General features: G+C 42.1%; 1 protein-coding gene across 6 annotated transcripts in view; it reads right to left on the bottom strand.

The window, feature by feature from the left end:
* Positions 1-3997, bottom strand: part of LOC109919684 (polyhomeotic-like protein 2) — a 248175-nt gene extending 244178 nt beyond the window's left edge. For all 6 annotated transcript variants that reach the window (XM_048614915.1, XM_048614916.1, XM_048614918.1 and 3 more), the window contains exon 1: positions 3882-3997. The gene's annotated coding sequence lies outside the window, so the exon portion shown is untranslated. The remainder of the gene's footprint in view (positions 1-3881) is intronic.
* Positions 3998-7802: the final 3805 nt, after the last annotated feature.

The raw sequence follows: 7802 nt of genomic DNA, 5'->3' as shown, positions 1-7802 counted from the left end.
CGTCAGCCTCTCTGCTCCTATGATGCTGCTTGGCCTGCTGTGTTCATCCAGCCCTGCACCTTGTTGTCTTAGTTATAAATCAATACTGTGGCTAAAACAGCAGGTCAGGGTCTAAGAATTCTATGGTGAGTAACTCACATCCTGACTCCCCAAAGCCTTTCCACCACCTAAATGGCCTAAGTAAGGAGTCTGATGGAATACTTCCCACTTGCCTGGATGGGGGCAGCCCCAACAACACAAGACGCATGACACCATCCAGGACAAAACAGCACACACTTGATTGGCACTCCCTCCACTGAAACTCAGTCGGTATGTACCATCTACAAGACGCATTGCAGAAATTCATCAAGGCTTTTAGAAACACAAAATTGCATTAGTAGGCCATTCAGCACTTCAAACCTGCACCATCATTTATTACAATCATGGATGACAATTCAATAGTCTATTCCTGCTTCCCCTCCCCAATATTCTTTGATCCCTTTAGTCCCAAGGGCAATATCCAACTCCATATTGAAGTCATACAATGTTCTGGCCTTAACCACTTTCTGTGGCAGAGAATTCCACAGGCTCCCCACTCTCTGGATGAAGAAATTTCCCCTTATCTCAGTCCTAAATGACCCAACTCATGTCTTCAGACTGTGAACCCCAGGTTCTGGCTTCTCCAGCCTTCAGGAACACTCTTCCTGCATCTACCTTGTCAAATTTTGTTAGAATTTTATGCATTAGAATTGAGAATCCCCTCTTATTCTTTTCATCTCCAGCAAAATTCAACTTCTCTTCATACATTGATTCCTGGGATGATGGGACTAATCTGGTAAACCTCGGTTGCATTTCTTCTATATTCAGAACATCCTTCCTCAGACAGGGAGGCCAAAACTGCACACAATATTCCTGGTGAGGTCTAATTAAGGCTGTATATAACTGCAGCAAGACATCCCTGCTCCTGTACTTGAATCTTCTTGCTATGAAGGCCAAAGTACCATTTGCTTTCTTCTCTGCCTGCCATATGCATGTGCTTACCTTCAGCAGCTGAAGGGATATGGGCCAAATGCTGGCCAATAGAACTAGATTAATTTAGGATATCTGGTCAGTACCTTTCAAACCACATCCAGAAGGACAAAGGCAGCAGATATATGGGAACACTATAAGCTGCAAGTTCCCCATCCAACCTGCTCACAATGCGCACTTGGAAATATATCACTGCTCTTTCAGTGTCATGTGGTCAAAATCTTGGAATTCCTTCCCTAAGGGATGATGAGTCAAGCTATAGCACATGGACTGCGGCTCACCATCACCTTCTTAAGGGGCAACTAGGGACAATACTGGCCTAGCCAGAGACATCTACATTCCACAAGTGAATAAAAATAAGTATATTGGAGGTTGGGGGAGGTTGTTGTGAACAAATTGGCTGCGAAATCCTGTACCTAACAACAGAAATGACACTTTTAAAAAAAAAACAAGAGAGTACTCCATTAGCTGAGAAATGCTTTGGGACACGAGGAGGTCATGCAAGGCACTACGGAAATGGAAACGATTTTCCTCTTTGTGCCAAACTCACTTTGCAGTTGACAGAAAGTAATCGTGGGATGTCCTTGGGTAGCTCATAGTGTTGACGATGGGAATCTCAATCCTAGGCTCCTCGTTTGAGTCCCACATTGGTTCATGAATGTTTAAAGAGATCGAGAGGTCCAGTAACAGTGTCTCTCTCTTGGGTCCAGTAGGTCTGAGCTCAAGTTCCGCCTGCCCCAGGGAGGTCTGAACTTAAAAAAAAAGGGCTAGGAAGTGAAAACACTGCAGGGCAGCAATAACGTGCTGTAAGCATGTTTTGCACCTCCAGTTTCTCACCCCTCCCCAACACCTCAATTACTTATAAATTTTTCCACCAGTTTGTACTTTTACAAGTAAGCCAATGATACTAACACCCATCGTGCACACATATCCAGGAGATTGGAAGCAGGCTTGAATTTTGCTGAAAGAGGAGTCGAGGATACTAGACAGCAGTATAACTTCAGTCCACACGATTCATCCAGACACTGCCCGTTATAGCCCACGTACAGACTGAGGGAGACTGCAGTTTGGATCTGACTTATCCTGAATGGACTGCATGACAGTACGTGACAGGGTGGGAGGATCCAAAGCATTTTGCTCCTCTTCGTAAAGACGATCACTTCAATAAAACAAACAATCAGCTGAAAACAGACACCAGCCTGGACCTTGCAATCCAAGTGTCAATTTTCTGATGTTTAAACATAGCAGACTAACTCTGTGTCCAGGGATGTGCAGGCTAGATGGGTTAGCCATGGGAAATACAGGGTTATAGGGACAGGGTGGGGTGGACGGTCTCGGTAGGATGCTCTTCAAAGGGTTGGTGTGGACTCAATGGGCTGAATGGCCTGCTTCCACACTGTAGGGATTTTAAATGATTCTACAAACTCACTGTAGATTCTCGTCAATCTACAATGAGTTTAACCAGCTTCTAACTCTCACCACCCTGGCCAAAGCCAGTCTCTTAGCCGGAAACCATCGATTAATTCCATTTAGCCGCAAGATCAATAACTCAGTGGTGGGACTACTAATGACATTACAATAAGCGCTTCCTCACACAGGGCTAACTGCACTGACCAGGCAATTAATTTGATGGTCCTGTAATTAGTTTAGCAATTCCTTGCAAACAAATCTGGAGCCAGACAGATTTTAGAATTGTACACAACGTGTAAAATGGCAACAGAATGTAATGGATTGCTGTAAACATTCAGTACAACATGTTCTCTGGACACTTGGAAACAAAAGTTGTTTTTCTTATAAAGAGGAATAAAAATATTAAGTTAAGAAGAAGGTAAACAAGTAATTTGACAGCCCATCAGATCTGCATTTGCTGTAAATGCATGTTTACTGAAACCACTGCAGTCAATTGTCATTAGCTTCCCCATTGCCTAAAGTTTTAACTAGGAAAAATAAACCATTTCTTAAATTTTTTATTACAAAAGTGATCTGTTTAAATTAGATTGGTTCAAAAGGCTCAACTGAAAGCATTAATAGTGCTATTTAGATGTTAATATTTATACAGATTTACTGGCTCTATGCACTGTTAAAGAAGCTTCATCATTCCCTAACAGATTTAATTTCAACGATTCTTAGATGTGTTTTGACACTACACAAATACAGACACTCAGGGTCTCAGAGTGCACCAACTGTTTTTACTGAAGTTCCAGTCTCCACACTGGTTTTGTCCATGAGCCTTTATTTCATTAACTATTTCAAACACGCACAGCACAGGGGTCCCCAAAGACAGTTAAATGCAAATGAGATACTAATGATAGTTTGAGAATGCCCTCTTTTCATTCCTTTATTTCAGTTAAAGGAAAAACTACTGCCTCTCACTGTCGTCTGCACAATTCATACAGGGGACAAATTTGGTAAAAATTAAGAAGACACCAGTGTTTTTGCTGCAGCTGATATGATCAGTGCAGTTGTGACAGAGTCAGACTCAGATTGCTCTAATTAACCCAGCTAACAGGGCGACATTCACAGCTAAAGAACTGCTTACAGACCTGGCTGTGTAACACAAGCTGCCAGGAGCAGCACTGGTACAGACTAGTGACTACACACCGTCCTCTCTGAGATTAAGAAGGCACTTACAGAGGGGAAACCTGACAACCTTTCACTACACACTGAAAAAAAAACACACACACAATCTCAAACAAGATCAGACAATCTCCCAGAAATAAGCTGTAAACATATATAAATGTAATTCAGCTTCCTAACAGCTTGACTTTGGTCCTACACAACAAACGAGTCAGCTAAACACAGCTCAAATTCAAACAGTACAACACTGACACTTCTCTCAACTCCGTATACCTCTTACCAGCCAGTGTCCTTACCTCCTGCCTGGAAAATGAGCTGACACACTACACCATTCCCACTCGTTCTTCCTACACACCAGCAAAGAAAAATTCTACAATTCATTTGCATTCCAAAATGTATCACATGACAGAGATTTTCCCAATAGCCACGAAGTACTATCCCAAAGACACTCCCCTCTACTTTAGGGTCAGGTCCATACTAACGGGGCTGTACCACTGTGCATTACAACAAGGGGTGGCTGCAGAGAGACGTTTGATGCTTTTTATTTGCTTGTTATGCCAGCCACATAAACAGCAACTTGCAAAAGTGATACACCATAGACTGGGGCCGACTAAGGTGATAACACAATTGGACCATTTTGATCACAGCTAGCTCCTGGCTCCTTCTATCCAAGGCAAGAGCTGCAAACACACAAAGCCAATCCCGTACTGCTTTGTATGTTTATTTCACATTGACAATAGTGATATTTTCTTGGCCAGCCATCAGTGGATGTGTTTTTAATCAATGTGTTGCCAACAGTAGGTAGTTTATTTGCTGCAGCCTCTGTTGCCTGGCAACAGTCTGCTGACATTCTCTACAGGAAAAATGCCAGATATTCTCCATGAAGTCTCCTGCTCTCGTGATGTGATGCCAAAGTGATACTGCATCACTTATTCTCAATGAATGCAAATTTATTGCATATTCACACACACACACATATCCCATTGTTAGGAATTCTGAACACAAAGCTATTCTCCAAAAATAAATATGGATTGAACAAGAGAGGAGCCAAGCTGCTGCATATATACTGCATAAATGGAGGGAGTTCATAGTGCACAGTTTCTACACAGTGAGAAGAGCAATGATTCAATATGTTTTGCTCTTTTGTGTTTCTGTTTATGTAGAAATATGAATATGCTTTAGCTTGCACATTTACTGAAGCAGTTTTTTTGTACAACAACAATGTGCATTTTCGTGGTGCCTTTTACAGCATCCCAGAGCTAACCAGATAAGATCGGACACCAAGCCACATATTAGGCCAAACAACTGAAAGCCCGATAAACAAGGCATAGGTTTTAACAAGTGACTTAAAGCATGTGAGCAGTGAAGAGGTGGGAGGGAGGGGACTCCCCAGCCTCAGTTCACAGCAGTTGAAGGCATGGCCCTCAATGAAAGTGTGGTCCAAGTGAGGGATGATTAAGAGGCCAGAATTGGAGAAATGCAGATATTTCAGAACTTTGTGGAGCTAGAGGAAGGTGCAGAGATAGTGAAAGGGTAAACAGAGGCCACAGAGGAATTTGAAACATGGAGAGTAACTTTAGTTTTCCTTGGCATTGCTTCACTGGACGCCAATGTTGGTAAGTGCATGAAGATTGGAGTGATGGGACTTGGTGCAACTTTGAACAACACCAGCAGAGATTTAGAGTTTACCTTGGCTAAAATACAGGAGACCAGCTGGGAACATGTTGCAATAGTCAAATCTAGGAATTACAACTAGGGTTTCAGTAGCAAGAGGTGGGCCAAGTTAGACAATGTTCCTAAGATGGTATTGGGCAGTTTCAGTGATTGTAGGAAAGTATGATCAGCAGCTCAACTCAGGGTTCAATGTGATCCTAAGATTGCAAATAGACTGGTGCAACTTCAGTAAGGGCTATAGCCAGCTGCTGGAGAACAGTGTTTGTGCTAGGTACTGAAGACAATGGTTTTACTCTTACCAAATTCTGAATGATCGCTATCTACAAGTTCGCTGATGACACCACCGTAGTGGGATGGATATCTAACAACAACGAGTCAAAATACAGAAGGGAGATAGAAGGCTTTGTGACATGATGCAATGAAAACAATCTGTCTCTCAATGTCGACAAAACTAAAGAAAATATTATCGACTTCAGAAAGAAAGGAGAACAGGCCTTCATCTACATTAACGGAATTAAGGTAGAGAGAGTGAAGAACATCAAGTTCCTCGGAGTAACGATAACCGACGACCTGCCTTGGATGCCCCACATAAATGCGACAGTCAAGAAGGCAAAGCAACACCTCTTCTTCCTCAGGCAGCTCAGGAAATTTGGCACATCCATAAGGTCCCTCACCAACTTCTACAGATACACCATAGAAAGCATACTGTTCGGGTGCATAACGGCCTGGTACGGCAATTGGTCTGCCCAGGACCGTAAGAAACTACAGAAGGTGGTGTGCACAGCCCAGACCTTCCATCCGTGTACTCCATTTACTTTGCCTGCTGCCATGGAAAGGCGATCAACATCACCAAAGACCCATCGCACCCTGGTAATGACCTCCCATAACCTCCTCCGTCAGGCAGAAGGTACAGAAGCCTGAACACATACACAAGCAGGTTCAGGAACAGCTTCCTTCCAGCCGTTATCAAACTAATGAATGGACTCTAGCCTCAAATAATGTAACCTGCAATGTAACCTGTATGCCTCTAAGTCTTTTTGATCAGTACATCCTTTGCTTGTTGTGATCTGCCTGTGCCACTCATAAACATGGCTTTTCACTGTATTTTGGTACACATGACAACAAAATCAAAATCAAATCAATAGTCAGTCACAGGAAAGTTGTGATCATTCAGCTCTGGGTGTTAGACAAACAGTTGATGCATTAGTGACAGTAGAGGGGTTGAGAAAGGTGGTGGTTGGGTCTTGTTGGATGTAGGCAGCATACATGTAGAAACAGACGTGTTTTCTGTGAAATGGTGAGAGATACCATTCTTTGTTCACTAAGTCTCTGCATTTAAAGCAAAAACATGTTTTCCAATGTAAAACAGAATTGTGTCCTTGTCAACAAACCACACAAACAGAGATGAAGAAGACAGAAATGGAAAATAAATACCAGGAAATATTTCAAACAAGCAACAGATGCACAAGCAAAGGGAAATGCTGCATTCATATTTTGACTCAGATGCTTTGTTAAACCTCTGTATTTTCAAACATTGATCAAAATAGATTGAAGACTCGGTCTAAATGCCAGGTCATTTTACTGCAACAACATCTCTCTCAAACCTCTGAAATAGTCAGACTCCTTGTTGAAACAAGTGAGCAATGATGTCCTCCAGCTTAATATTAGGAAGGTGAGGTTATCTAATTAACCACAGTCCACAGAGGCATCTTTCTCAATTAAAAGAAACACTTGATTGTCTAGAGCTTGAGGGCACCTCTCTTGTTATGTTCATCTTAGACATAAACATACCAATCACATACAAGGATTGGTGAATCAATAAGGAATAGAATAGAATATCCTTTTGTTGTCACGTATACTCCGTTGTAGAAGTACAGTGAAAAGCTTTTATTGTCTGTCTCTTATGGTGCCATCTTAGGAGTTTAAAAATAAGTTAGAAATAAGAAATTATTAAACGATAGACTTTACAGCCAGGTAAAAAAAATTCAAATAACTGTTATATTGTAGCAGCTCAGCACAGGGCCTCCGCACTGTGATCTGACCACCCCAGGGCAGACGCCAGTCCAACAGCCATCCTCGCTCTGCTCCAAGCCTCCAGTCCCTTTATTTGGGTTGTGCGTTCTTTATTTGAAGGTAAGATTATGTTCACTGAGAGCTACGTATAATGCATGTGACTGCTGCTTCAGTCATGAGACAAGTCATGAGGGTAATACCTCATTTTTCTGTTGAGGCAGTTTAAGTTATTTTCATCAAGGTATACGCACATCATATCACAACAAACTCTACTAATTTGGGGCAATATGTGTGTGTCGACATTTGTGAACTATCACAGGCAGTACACAGACTGGATTTGCACTGTTGGTGTTCTGTACCACATTATAGATGTCTAGCAAAGTCAACCAATTGACAATACCCCAATATTGGAAAATTGTCCTCACGCCACCATTTCCCTCGAATGGGCCAATCCGCCTCTATTTTATACTTGTCATTTTCTCACATGTTTTGATGTTATTCCTCATGTTTCCCGGTAGATAGAGAGCGCA

This window comes from Rhincodon typus, chromosome 31 (genome assembly GCF_021869965.1).
Source record: "Rhincodon typus isolate 14 chromosome 31, sRhiTyp1.1, whole genome shotgun sequence".
In the NCBI taxonomy this organism is placed as follows: Eukaryota; Metazoa; Chordata; class Chondrichthyes; order Orectolobiformes; family Rhincodontidae; genus Rhincodon; species Rhincodon typus.
Note: the sequence above shows the minus strand (reverse complement) of the source record. Positions and strands in the feature narration are given on the sequence as shown.